Raw genomic sequence first — 12,447 nt, 5'->3', positions numbered from 1 at the left:
AAAGTCTATGCTTATTAAAGAGGGATAAAAGCTGTTATCAACAAAAATCTTGATAGATTGGCATCTTCAAAAATGTGACACAGGCCACATGATTGACAGTGAATTAAATGTGAAATGTCCGTTTTCACAGTACCCTGTGCCTAACTGGCAGATTGTATGTATTTTTAAATACTGCTCATAGGGCCTTTTTTTTTTCAGCAAAAATATACAAAGGCTTGCTGCAGCTTGCTGATTGGCCTCCTTTTGTCTCTAAGCAGGGACTTTCCTGAAGAAAAGAAAAAACAAAAACAAACAAAAAACCCCAAACAATGCCAACAATGATATACCAAGGAAAATATTTAAAGTCTAAGGAGAGAGTACTTATGTCAGGTGCCAGAAACCAAAGGCAACGGTATGAAAAAGTCAAGAGATTTCCCCTGAAGATTTAGAGGAAAAACTGCACCAAAACAGACACAGAACGAGAAAATGTCACACCACTCCAGAAGCCAAATAACGAGGTAAAGCACTGCCATGCCAGGCTTGCAGCGGGAAGCCTGGAGCTGCCAAGGCCGTGAAAGATGTCAGCGAGCAGCACCCATGCCAGGGTGCCAGGGAGGGTGCCAGCGCACTGGCACAGAGCGCCAGGGCAAAGGCCTCAAAACATGCAAATAGTTCATGAAAAGCCCAGCAGGAAGAGAGGTCTGGCTACCAGGCGTAATCCAGGAAAGGAATTGCTCCAGGGAAGGGGCGCGGAGGAGACAGAGCAATGCTGGTTCCCTGCAGGGATGCGCGGCTCCGGGCAGCCGGGGTGCCAAAGCCCCGCAGGGACGCGGTGGGAGCCAGGCGGGCCGGGGGCGGTGGGGACTGGCGGCAGCGGGGACCGGGGGCAGCGGGAAGCGGGCGGGCTGGAGGCGGCGGGGGCTGGGGCCGGGCCCCGGGGCGGGCGGCGGAGCGGGGCAGCGCCGAGCCGGGCGGAGCGGGGCGGGGCGAGCGCAGGGGCGGCGCAGCCGCAGCCGCGGCGGGCGGAGCGCGGAGCCTGTGCGCGGCCCGGGCCCGGCTCATTACTCAGCGGCCGAGGCCGGAGGCGGTGGTCGGTGAGCGGGGCCGGGGCCGCAGCCCCCGGGAGCGGCGGTGGGCGGAGGGGAGCGGGGCGGCCGCGCGGTCCTGGGGCGGGCGGGACAGCGGCCGCGCCGCGGGGCCCGGGCCGGGCCGGGCGGTTTTGTTTACGTTTCGACGGGCGGGAAGGGAGCCGGGGCGGGCTGTGCCCTTGCCCGGGGGCGGGCGGCGGTGCGGGGCACTCCGGCCCGGTGACCTTCCGTGCCTGCTCGAGGCCGGGGCTCGGGAGAGGTGCGGGTGGATAATGGCGGGGACCTCTTTGTTGGTGTGGCAGGAGGGGCAGGAGGCTCGGCGCGGGGCTCCTCCTCCTCCTCCCGGGAGCGGGGGCACCCGGGCAGGCCGGGCTGGCCGCTCCGTCTTCGGGGAAAGAGCGTTATAGGGCGGGGTGGTGGGAATGCGGCCCTACCATGACCTTGTTCTTAAAAATGCCTCTTGAAGCAAAAAATACTTCTCTGAGATAATAAAACTGCTCTAGATGCACAGGCTGGGGGTGACCGGCAATGTCTTTTTTTTTTTTGCCTTTTAATTCTTGAATTTAATTCAAAGAGGGTGAGCTATCTCTTTGCAGAATTTCTTTTGCTTTTGATTTCTGTGTCGTTACATCCAGCTTTCCTTCCTGTTTCTTTATGCCTTTCTGCCTGGAGCAGTTCTATCAGTGAAGTTTGACCTGAGCTGCTTTAATAACCTACAAAAACACTTGATTATTTGTTCCACTCCCTAGCTACAAGAATGGTTTTGCACATATGGTGTGGTGTTGAATCTCACTGTTGTACAGAACAGGCTTACTGAAGGCTTTCAGGCAATCGACAAATCCTACACGCTTTGGCCTATCTGATAATACAAACACAAAGGGTGTTATGCTTGTTCGGGGCTGGAAAGTATTACTTGCCCTAGGGCATGTGCATGTGGAATTGAGCAAGCCTACTCATTGCAGCTGGGTTTTACTCGCAGGTGTGGAGACTTAAGCAGTGCTGGTGTTGCAGGTCAGGTGAGACCTGGTCTCAGTTCTGGAGGTGCCAACAAATGCACTTCCAGGGCAGAATAGTAACTGACATGCTTCAGTATGTGTCTGCGGGCATTTCCGTGTGTTAGAGAACTTGGAAATGGTTTAAACTGTAACATGAAATGAATCTGGGCCAAACTTATTTAAGGGTGCTGTCAAAGTGATTTCACTGACTTACTTGAGTGTTCCTTGTATATAATGAAGGGAAGCTCTTGATTCTTCTAATAGTAGCTAATAGAAATGTTGAATTTCAAATAGTCCCCTGCTTTGATCTCAATCTCTTGGCACAGCCATCTTCCCTTTTTGCACCACTTGGTTCAAAGATGTGTAATACAGGCTAGTTTGACAGTAGGATGCATAACATGGGATGGCAGGGCAGGGACGAGACACATTGCAGACTGCCTGCAGATCTTGATAATTTTCAAGGCTGGCTGGGGAAAAGTGGGATAGGAGAACAGAGAGAGAAGTATCTGCTGAACCAAACTAATTGCAGAGGATGTACAAAGTTGTACTCTGAAACAAAGCATTTTAATGTCTTCCACTGCAAAAGTGCCAAGGTTTTTGGACCACTGGCTTGCATAAGCTTTCAGTGTAACCTTGTGGGCTACCATATACTTCATGGAGACTTCTAAATCAAATATTAGTAAGGTGATCTAAGAGGCTTCCAGGTCCTGTAGTTTTTAGACTGTGTGTTCTAGGCAAAAATAAAGTTTCCTGTTGTGTGTGGATTTTGTATTTTTTCTTTTAACCCTGCTCTTTAAGGACCAAGGCTTTTGATGGGTGTTATTAGGTGTGCAGGTGTAACCTTCTTTGCAAACGCCTTAGGTAGAATTGATATGCAAATATTAAGGAATAAATGTTGCACAGTGGTAACAATTTATTTTCTGCCTGTTATTTACCTGAAATGGCTATTTACTATATATGTGTTTTGGTTTCTTTTTCATCCTTCCTCAGCTGCCTAAATTATTTGGATGCTCATTGTTTAAAAGATGCATGGAAACTACACATTTAGCTCCTCATTTCTGAAAATTGATCCAGCATTCTGGACAAATACATATGTCCTTCTTAATAGTCCCCTGAAAAGTGTAGTGTGTTATTTCTTAACCTTCGTTTTCCATACTCCCAATCCCTCTCCTTGACAATAAAAGTACCATGTATGTATAGAGTTTTACTGTATTAGTTATTTTCAATATATATAGTGATCCACTTTAGAAATTAGACCAATCTTGTTTTGAGCCTTTTTTTTTTTTTTAATGAAGGCTAAATGTTTATTGCTGTAAATGGTTCCTTTAAGAAATCCCTTAGTCGTTAATTCAAAACCTGCAGAAACAGGCTTCCGTTTATGTTACGGAAAGATCCTTGGCATTTGAAAGCTCTTTAAAAATCCAGTTGAGCCTACTTATGTTGCTTGCCTGCTGTGAAATTCACCACAGTTTTGCCATAGGTTCTGAAATACTTTATAAGGTATTCTTGTGTGTGAAGAGATAATGATCTTGGTGTACCAAGCTTATAATTAATAGCTACACATTTCTCCTTAACTTGAAATGATTTTTTCTTTTAAGTTATTAAGGACTAATTCTTGATTCTTTTTCTGTTCAAAATTATTCTGTTCAAGCTTGATACTAAAATTATTGTTGCCCATACTGACATTTTTATTGTTGGATAAATGCTACTTGATATGTGAACAGATGGGATGCTTATTAATCATTCTTAGCTGAATATTGCAGACTAATGGTAAAATGAGGACTGAGAGAAAAATATACTTCAGCTCAATGGTCAGTTGTGTTGGTAACAAAGGAAATACTGTTACAAGCTCATTTGTGTGTACACTTAAACCAAAAGGGCACACATTGATTCTACAGTGCTACTGGACAGCCTGTTTGCTGTAATTATTTATTTTTGAGTATTAAAGAAAAAAAGACAAGCACACAAACTCCGATAACCTTCCATTACTTTACTGATGCTATATTAAGATTTTTTTTTTTATTTATATGTATATATATATAAAGCATGCAGGAACCCAGTATGTATTCTTCGAACTATGAACTATGGCTGAAGTGTCCCATCATTGTAGTCTGTATCCATTCAAACATTTACCTTTCTCCTTATCTGCTGAACAAAAATTGAGATGTCTCAAGTCTGGTGTTCTGATGTTTGTGAAATAAGAATGATGAGCAGGGGGTATCCTGTTTCTCACTGGAATCTCAAAAGTCATGGAATTGCCCGGGTTTATGAAATGAAACTGATTCTTCAGCTGTTGGTTGCTGGCAGAAGAGGAGCTGGGGCTCCTGCTGGGCAGGAGTCAGCACTGTGCCCCTGTAGCCCTGAAGGGTAATTGCTGCCGGGGCTGCAAGGGGCAGGGCCTGAGCAGCAGGTACTGGGGAGGAGCTGTTCCCAGCTATGACACTCTCCTGCAGGGCTGCTGGGATCACACACACCCCCACTGTGGGAGAGACACATGGAGGAATCCAACCCTGGGTTCCACAGGTGGGTGGGGGCTCAAGTACCTGAGGGTGCATAGAAGATTGAGTTTGCAACCTCAGGGGGAACATAATTGCTGCATTTTACCAGCTTTAAGCAAGAGGTTATAGAGGTGGTGGAGCCACTTGCCCCTCTGAATGAATCAATGGCTGCAAGACATAAAAATTGAAGTTTCAGTAGGTTATGAGGGAATGAATGTCTTAGTGTAGTAGTCAGCCCCTCTTATGGATTAAGAGCCCAGAAGGGCCATGAAGTCTTCATCCATACAGACTTCAGACTCAACAAGGTCCAGAGCAGTCTGAGGGAAGTACAAATTTGAAGTTCTGCTTGTTTTGTAGATGATCTACAGAGGTTGCTTCCAAGCCAAATTCTAATTCTACTGTTTATGGATTTTAAAACTTCTATTTTCCAAATAGCTTGAGGAAGTTAGCAAAACAAAGGCACAATGATTTAGGTAAACCAGGTTGCTCAGAACTGTTAGAAGTTGTGAAGGGAAGAGTAATGAGATGTGATAAGCATCGTAGTTCAAGTGTGATGGTGGCAATACGGATTTTTCTGTTCTGCATTGAACTTTCCAGCTGACTGGGCCAGAAGTGCTTCCAGGCTAGCATAAAGGCCAAAAAAAAAAAAAAAAGGCTTATGGTACCTGTCATGCCTGTGATCACTATGATGAACTTAGAATCCCATTAGCAACCAAAGAAACAACAGGCAGTCAACAGCCTGGTAGGCAGCTCGAGTTGGTCCAGGTCTTGCTTTCTGTGTTGGAGGAACAAGTTGGCAGCTGCTGCTGCAGGGCTTTGATCTCCTGGGTGGGTGATGGTTCCTTATGCTTGGCTGAAGTGTGGTTATCCCAGCAAGCGGCATCATGGAGCGAACCAGCTCTGAGTTCCAGCTGGTCACAATAGCAGTCCATGACTGCAGAGGGGTGGCAGGACTAATGGCAGCTGGGAGAAAGGAAAAGGGCCATTATAGATTCATAGATCTCTCTTTAATGCTTGTGCTGCCTTGAGAAGATGTCCTGCATCTCAGTAATTTCTCTTAAGTTTTTACGTATTTATCTATTTAGCAAAACCAACCAGAAGTCTTAGTGAAAGTGAGGTGAGCAATACAGACAGTTACAACCTAGAGTAAGTGTTTTGTATCTTATAACAAAGCAGCTGTCCTGGTATGAACCTGTAGTATTTTAATATGTGAATGCAGCTGCTCATGTGTGACTCTTGAGAGAATTGTGTAGGAAATCTGGTGTTAGGGATGGCACATGTTTGAGAATCCTAGATGTATTCTTTAGTAGCTTTAACACCTAAGATGATGTTGGAGTAAGTACGAGTTGCAATGCTTACTTGCTGTACCATGTAAAAATACATAGTTTTGAAGATGTAATCCTAATGTTAAGTTTTACTATGGAAACAGTAAAAGTGAATGCCATGGCTGACATGCCAACCAGCATAAATCTTGGTAAATTCAAGACAAATTCAAACATCCTGGTCACCTTCACAGAAGGAGGAGTAATAACATGATAACCTAAAAAGGTTTATTACCAAGGTGTGGGCTAGGTTCACTTGTTTCATTTCATGCCAAGAAGTGAATACTTGGGAGACACACAGAGAGAGGAAGGTCCTTGTGCACTGCAGTAGCTCATTTAATGAGCGGCAGAGCCTTCCAGCAGTGGGTGACTTTTGTTTGCACAGTTGCAGCAGTACAAAACTCATCCTTGTTGAACAATAGACAAGGTTTCTTTTGCTGTTTTTTTTTTTTTTTAAACATTACAAGGTTCTTGTGCCACTTAAGTGTCAAGATGGTGGAAGAAAAAGTTCAGTTTATAATAAGATTATATTGGACATAAAAAGGTTTTGTTAATACTAGCATGGCATTGTGGGAAAATCACAAAACCTTGATGTGATGAGAGCTACTTTATTCTCCCCCTATTTTAGTTTATTTGAAATTCTTTCTTAGTTTTCTTCAGAAAATTTCTGATCACAGATTTTCGTAGGCCTATCCACCAGTGCCAGTGTATGGTGCTCAGCAGTACTTCTGAAGGCTAATATTCTTATTTAAAGAATGGAAATTCTCAAACTCTTACTATTTTTGGGAACTTCTGCCATATGGTAAGGAATATTTCTTTTTAATTTGGGTCAGCTGGCCTAGTTGTGTGCCTTCCCAGGATCTTGCCCACAGCCAGCCCCTTGATGCGGGGAGTGTTGGAGAGCTGATGCTGAAGCTGCCAGCTCTGCTCAGTAATAGCCAGAACTCAGGTGTGTTGTCAACCCCTTTGTAGGTCCCAGTGCAGAGCACAGCACTGTGAGGGCTGCTGTGGGAAAAGGAGCTCCAGCTCAGGCAGGCCCAGTACAAGCTGTTAGCACAGAGGTGTTCCCATCACTCCTGACTGGGCCAGCCTTGGCCAGTGGCATGTCCGTCTTGGTGCCAGCTGACATTGGCTCTGCTGGACATGGAGGAAGCTTCTGGCAGCTTCTCACAGCTTCTCCCACCCCTGTAGTCCCCCTGCTACGAAGACCTGGCCATGCAAAGCCCATACACTGGGGCAGAGCATCAGACACTACTGAAGTCTAAGAGAAATCAGACAACATATCAGACTATTGCAATTAGTAAGTATTGGTCTAGTTTCCTACAAATTACCCAGATAGTAGTTGTGTTATTTTGAAATGTGCTGCCTTCCTTTCCACCCCATTCCCAAGAAATTATTGTGCAAAGTATTGTATTGTGTTACAAGAGGTATCTCTGAAGGAGTTCTTAGTGCTGAAGTTGTCATGTGCTGGAGTTTTGTTCCATTCTAAAGCTCTTATTATAGAGGTATTTCATGCCAAATACTTTAGATGGGATTTCACAGCACATTAATCTGCTTGTATTTCACAGATAAATGCATGAATTAACAAAACTAGCACATTCATAATTGGATTCTATGTTTTTGTAGCTGGGATTAAAGGTTAAAATTAATGTAGTTTTAAAACATTCCGAAAACTTTTTCCCAGCTGTTACCCAAATCCTTCCTTCCTCTGATGTTCTATAGCTATTGTCCTCTTGATCACTGATATTGAATTACTATTTTAGGTCACTTGGTATCTTTTGTTTGCTGTCATCCTTTAAAACAATTAAAGAACGATTTAATTTGTTTTTTTTGCTGAAACATTTAGATTTATATGCTTTTTTCCCCCTGCAAAAAGAGGTTAAAGAACAAGCATTTCCTCCCACTCCAGGATTACTCTCAGGGTAGGATTTTGTTTCTAAACTTCTGCAAATCTCATTGAAGCAGTCTGGGTTATATTCACTGTTTCATTTTGCTGATGGTTTGCCTCTTTTATGCTTTGCCAGTGGTCATTGGATGTACAGAGCTACCATATGAAGGCAGGCCTTTGTGGAATGCTGGGAATTAGTGGTCCCTTAAGTAGTCAGCTGAAACAGTGTTGTGCCCAGATTAGTAATTTATTCTTTCCTTTTCAATTTTAAGTTATACATGGTTAAGTTTTTTCAAGTACCTGAATAAGTTGAATGGGCCATGACACATGATTCTACCAAAAGGGAGCTACATAAGGCAATATGGAATGGCATTCCCTAGAATGCAGTAGTTTCAGTCATGGTTTAGGTATGATTATGATTAAATGTGTTTTCTGGGTCCAGCAGCAGGCACTTCTATTGCACTTCTGACAGTTAAATCGGATGATTAAAATAGAACAGTTTGTTGAACTGTTGCTTTACTGAATTTTCACTGATTTCAGATTTTAAGAACAGTATTTACAAAAAACCAAAACAAATTAATTTGACAAATAGTGCCCTGCAATAAACCTGAATATTTTAAGCTTTGAAAAACATGCATACCTTGGTTTTATCCCCATTTACCATTCTTTTCTATAATCTTTTATTTGAAAAAGGATTAAGGAATTGAAAGATCCTTGTCTTATCCTATTATTTCTGAAAAGGAGAGTTTTGCTAAGAATAGTCTTTTAATCTGTTGTCATAACAGCTTCTTTACCAAAATGTAGAGTTACACAAATTTTCTTTTGTTGAAGCTATTGTGGTTTATGATTTCTGTGACAAAACTGACCTGGAAGACACAACATCTTATATTATTATATATTGTGGTAATAGGATTCATCATGGAACCAATCTGTAATGGAACCTCATATGGCATTACACTGAAGAAGCTGCAGAGATGCTCTCCTATCAAATGTAGCACAGCAGAGTTTGCAGAGTGATATTTTTTTTGTAGATATAGCACTATTCATTCTGATAATGCTTGTTCTAGAAAAATGCTACCTAATAAATCTATTCATGATTAATTAAAGTCACAGTTCAGGAGACAATAAAAAAAATCAAGAAGAAAGGTAGGATGAGAATCTCCATCATTAGAAATGCCTGTTTGCAGGCTGGTTAGTGTTGCATGCTGCAGCCTGTCTGCCTCATTTACAGCCTCCTGGCATTTGAATCTAAAACCTGTTTTAAAGGGAATGGAAGATACTTTTCTAAAACAGTCTCTGCTGATGTCTAATGACTTAATAAAAGAAGAATATTTAAGAATATAAGAACTCTGCAGTGTATTCCATTACAAATACATAATTTCACTGTATGACCTTCTGTGTTGAGCTTTGTGTCACATGTAGCCTTATCACAAAATACAGCCTCCTGGAAAAACATGTAATAAAGAATACCATATTGCAGCAGAGTGGCAGTGTAGTAAACTAGATTAGAAGTGATCTGTAACTTGGTAAGAATTAGTTAAGTTCTGTTGGCCACAGGTGAGGGTTTTCCAGAGAGGGTGCACTGGTATTCCAGAGCAGCTGTGTTGTAGGAGTTGACTCTGAGAAGTGCTGGAAAGTTGCTGTCTTACTTGCTGCTGATTTGGATTACCAGGACTGTGTCTATCCCCAAAATCAACTTGAAAGCCTCAGATAAAGTTTGGGTAAATCTTAAGCTTTGTAACTCTTAGTGCAGCTTTCAGGAGGTTTAAGTATTTATGTTGGTGTCTTTCTCTAGCGATAACTTCATGTTTAGATTATGTGCCTTTAAAGATAATATATTTCATAAACCTGGAAATCTGGATAGCACTTGGTGTGTAATAATCACAGATGATGAAGAAATGTGAGGTTTCATTTTCCTGTCACAAATTGGCAGACTCTCCTTGCTTAGAGGGGAGAGGGAAGTGGCTGAAGGAATGGTAGATACGCAAGCACAATTTTTCACCTTTTCATGGAGCTGATAGCATGCATTCACCTATGCATCTTTCTTTCCTTGCCCTCAGGCTACTGTTAAGTCTCTGTATTTTGACTTACCTTTTCATTTTTCTGTTTTCTGAATCTTAATTTTGTTTAACTTCCCATGTGATGAAGTTAGAGCTGCTGGTGGCTGTAATGTGTGTTTTGCCTAATTTGGCAGGCAGGCTCTAAACCAAAAGTCTGGAAAATTTCTTCTATGACCACCTGAATTTCTTCAATGACCAGCTGCTTTAGTCACAATTGTAAAGAGAGATAAAACTGAGTAGCCTGAAGTGCCAGAAGTGAATCAGTTACCTGACTGGTTTAGGTAATATATGTAAGATAAACAGAAACATACAGTCCATGTGGCTTTTTTTCCTGTGCTTTATGGCAGTCTCTTTAATTGTCCTGTGCCATTAACAAACAATGCTTTAGCTCTTCATGAATGACTATTATATGCATTTTTAAAATTAAGTTGGATTAAGTGAAATCCTCTCTCAATATGAAGTTTACTGATACAAAAAAAAAAAAATGTCTGTTTTGAAAAGAGAATCACTGCAAAACTTACATTGTTTTTAAGCAATTTACTGTGGTGCATTTGCTACTTGATTCATCATTATCCTGCTTGTGCAAGGTGTGTGATGTGTTTTATCTGACTGTAAAGAATTCACTTCTCAGATGAATTGAATTTGATATTAAACAAAGCTAATGCTTTAGTGGTACCAGAAATTATTATCTTATTTTGGGTGTTTTGCAAGAGATGTCTCACAATTTGCTTTAGAAATGTGCGGTAAAATTGATTTTTATATAGAGGGTACTCAGAAGCTGTGAATGCAGGTTCAGCAGTTCAGCTGACCCTTGTTCAGCAGGCAGAATGAGAAAATACTGGTATGCTGGTTTGCATAAATGCTTGCTTTGAGCTTCTGAGGGAAATGTGATGTGGAGGTGCTGACTCTGCCTTTGCTCCATGGGGAGCAGTGTGTGAAATTGCTGGTGGAGCTTGGGTGGTTCTGTCCTTTCCAGCTGCCCCAGCAGTGCCAGGAAATGGCTCACCTGGAGCAGTGTTTATCAACAGGAGTTGTTTCTTGTGGCTTTCTGCATGTTTGCATGTGATCTTACACTACCTGTTTATAGACAGTTACCAGTATTTTGCTAATTACAGTCTTAATTTTTATTGCTGCCAGTTGGAGGTCTTTCCTTACAGCTAAACAGCCCCTGAGTCATTAGTGACTTCTGATAGTGTGTCAGACTGTTCCAAGGTTCTTGAGATATGGAAGCGAAAAAGCTCAAGTTCCAGTTGCCTTATACAAAAATCCTTGTCTCCAGGTTTCCCTAATTTCAGGTTCAGATGTTAATATTTTGGCACTGGTGACTGCACCTGTGAGTGATTGCTATTTCAGGCTGAATAGTGTTTTAATGTAATTTGATGCAGGGAGTTCCAGCACTGGTGCAAAAAACATTATATTGAAAATGAGCTGTTTGAGCTAATTTCTGATTTTGTTATTAACCTTTTATTGTGAGTTTTGAAACCGTTTGGGATGAGGTTCCCAAAAAAGCACAATCTTTGGTGGAAACATTTACTTTTGATTAGATGCTATAGTATTGATCAGAGAAGTCTGGCAGGGGAAATGCTGGAGAACATGCCAGCTTCAAGTTCCTATCTGTATGACTGACTCTGCAAATATAATCCCTGGGGCATCCCTGCTTCAGTGACACTGCAGAACATGTCTGTCCTCAGTGTCAGTGAAATTGGCTTTTTCACAAGAGGGTGAGTAACAGCCTGAAAAGGGAATACTCAAGGGGCTGCATTTGCCAGCAGCTGCTGCTGGAAGCTCTGCTTGGGAAATAAGTATGTTCCTCTTTCCTGGCTGTCAGTAATAATTCCCTTCTCCTGTCCCTCCCTTCAAAGCAAACAAGGAAGCTCCCAGTGTTAGTGGTGGCTGGGGATCAGGCAGTTTACCTGTGCTCCACCCAGGTGCTGTAGCTGCTGGCGTAGCCCCTTAGTGGGCTGACTGAAGTGACTGAAAAAAGCAGCAAGTCAGCTGCTTTCAATTAAGATGAAAATCAAAACATGCATTTTTTGCATAGATAAAAAGGATAGGTCCTTTTTTGTATGTATGTATGTTTTCTTTTAATGACTCCTAGTCTGTCTCTGAGCTGGAAGCTGGCTTTCAGTAGATAGGACATTTTATGGACTCATTTTGCCCCGTTCCATTGTAGTTTATAAAGCACATAAATATTAGGGTGGGGAAGATTTAAAATACAGGAAGCTCGCTAAGTTTAATTTAGATAAAAAAGAAAAAGTTGCTAGTTGTTTTTTCTACGAAGACGTTTTCTCCTTTCCTGCCCCTCAAATTCTACTACAAGAGTGTAAAAGGTAAAAGTTCACCTATTTTTTTAAGAGGAAAAAATAGAGGGCTGAGCATGGAGTCTGTTGAAGAATTTTTGATAAATTGAGTAACATTTATCAGTACCTCTGGTGTTTTCCTAGAAGATCCTCAGGTCATCCTCAGGGCACTTGGATTCTAATCTCCATCATCCTCATTGTATGTTTTGTAGATGGGGTTAAAAACCACCCAAATCTTCCTCTACTAATTCAGGCTCTGTTTTGTTGATATTTTTGTCTTCATGTTCTCGTTGGTAAATTTTAAATATTTTTTTCTG

At 42.1% G+C, this 12,447-nt stretch overlaps 1 protein-coding gene across 3 annotated transcripts in view; it reads left to right on the top strand.

Annotated features, from left to right (window-relative positions):
• The first annotated feature begins 1,017 nt into the window (after positions 1-1,017).
• The window catches only part of MAPK8 (mitogen-activated protein kinase 8), a 39,046-nt gene continuing 27,616 nt past the window's right edge, over positions 1,018-12,447 (top strand). For all 3 annotated transcript variants that reach the window (XM_053948824.1, XM_053948823.1, XM_053948825.1), the window contains exon 1: positions 1,018-1,073. The gene's annotated coding sequence lies outside the window, so the exon portion shown is untranslated. The remainder of the gene's footprint in view (positions 1,074-12,447) is intronic.

This window comes from Vidua chalybeata, chromosome 8 (assembly GCF_026979565.1).
Source record: "Vidua chalybeata isolate OUT-0048 chromosome 8, bVidCha1 merged haplotype, whole genome shotgun sequence".
In the NCBI taxonomy this organism is placed as follows: Eukaryota; Metazoa; Chordata; class Aves; order Passeriformes; family Viduidae; genus Vidua; species Vidua chalybeata.
This window is presented reverse-complemented; position numbering and strand designations above follow the sequence as displayed.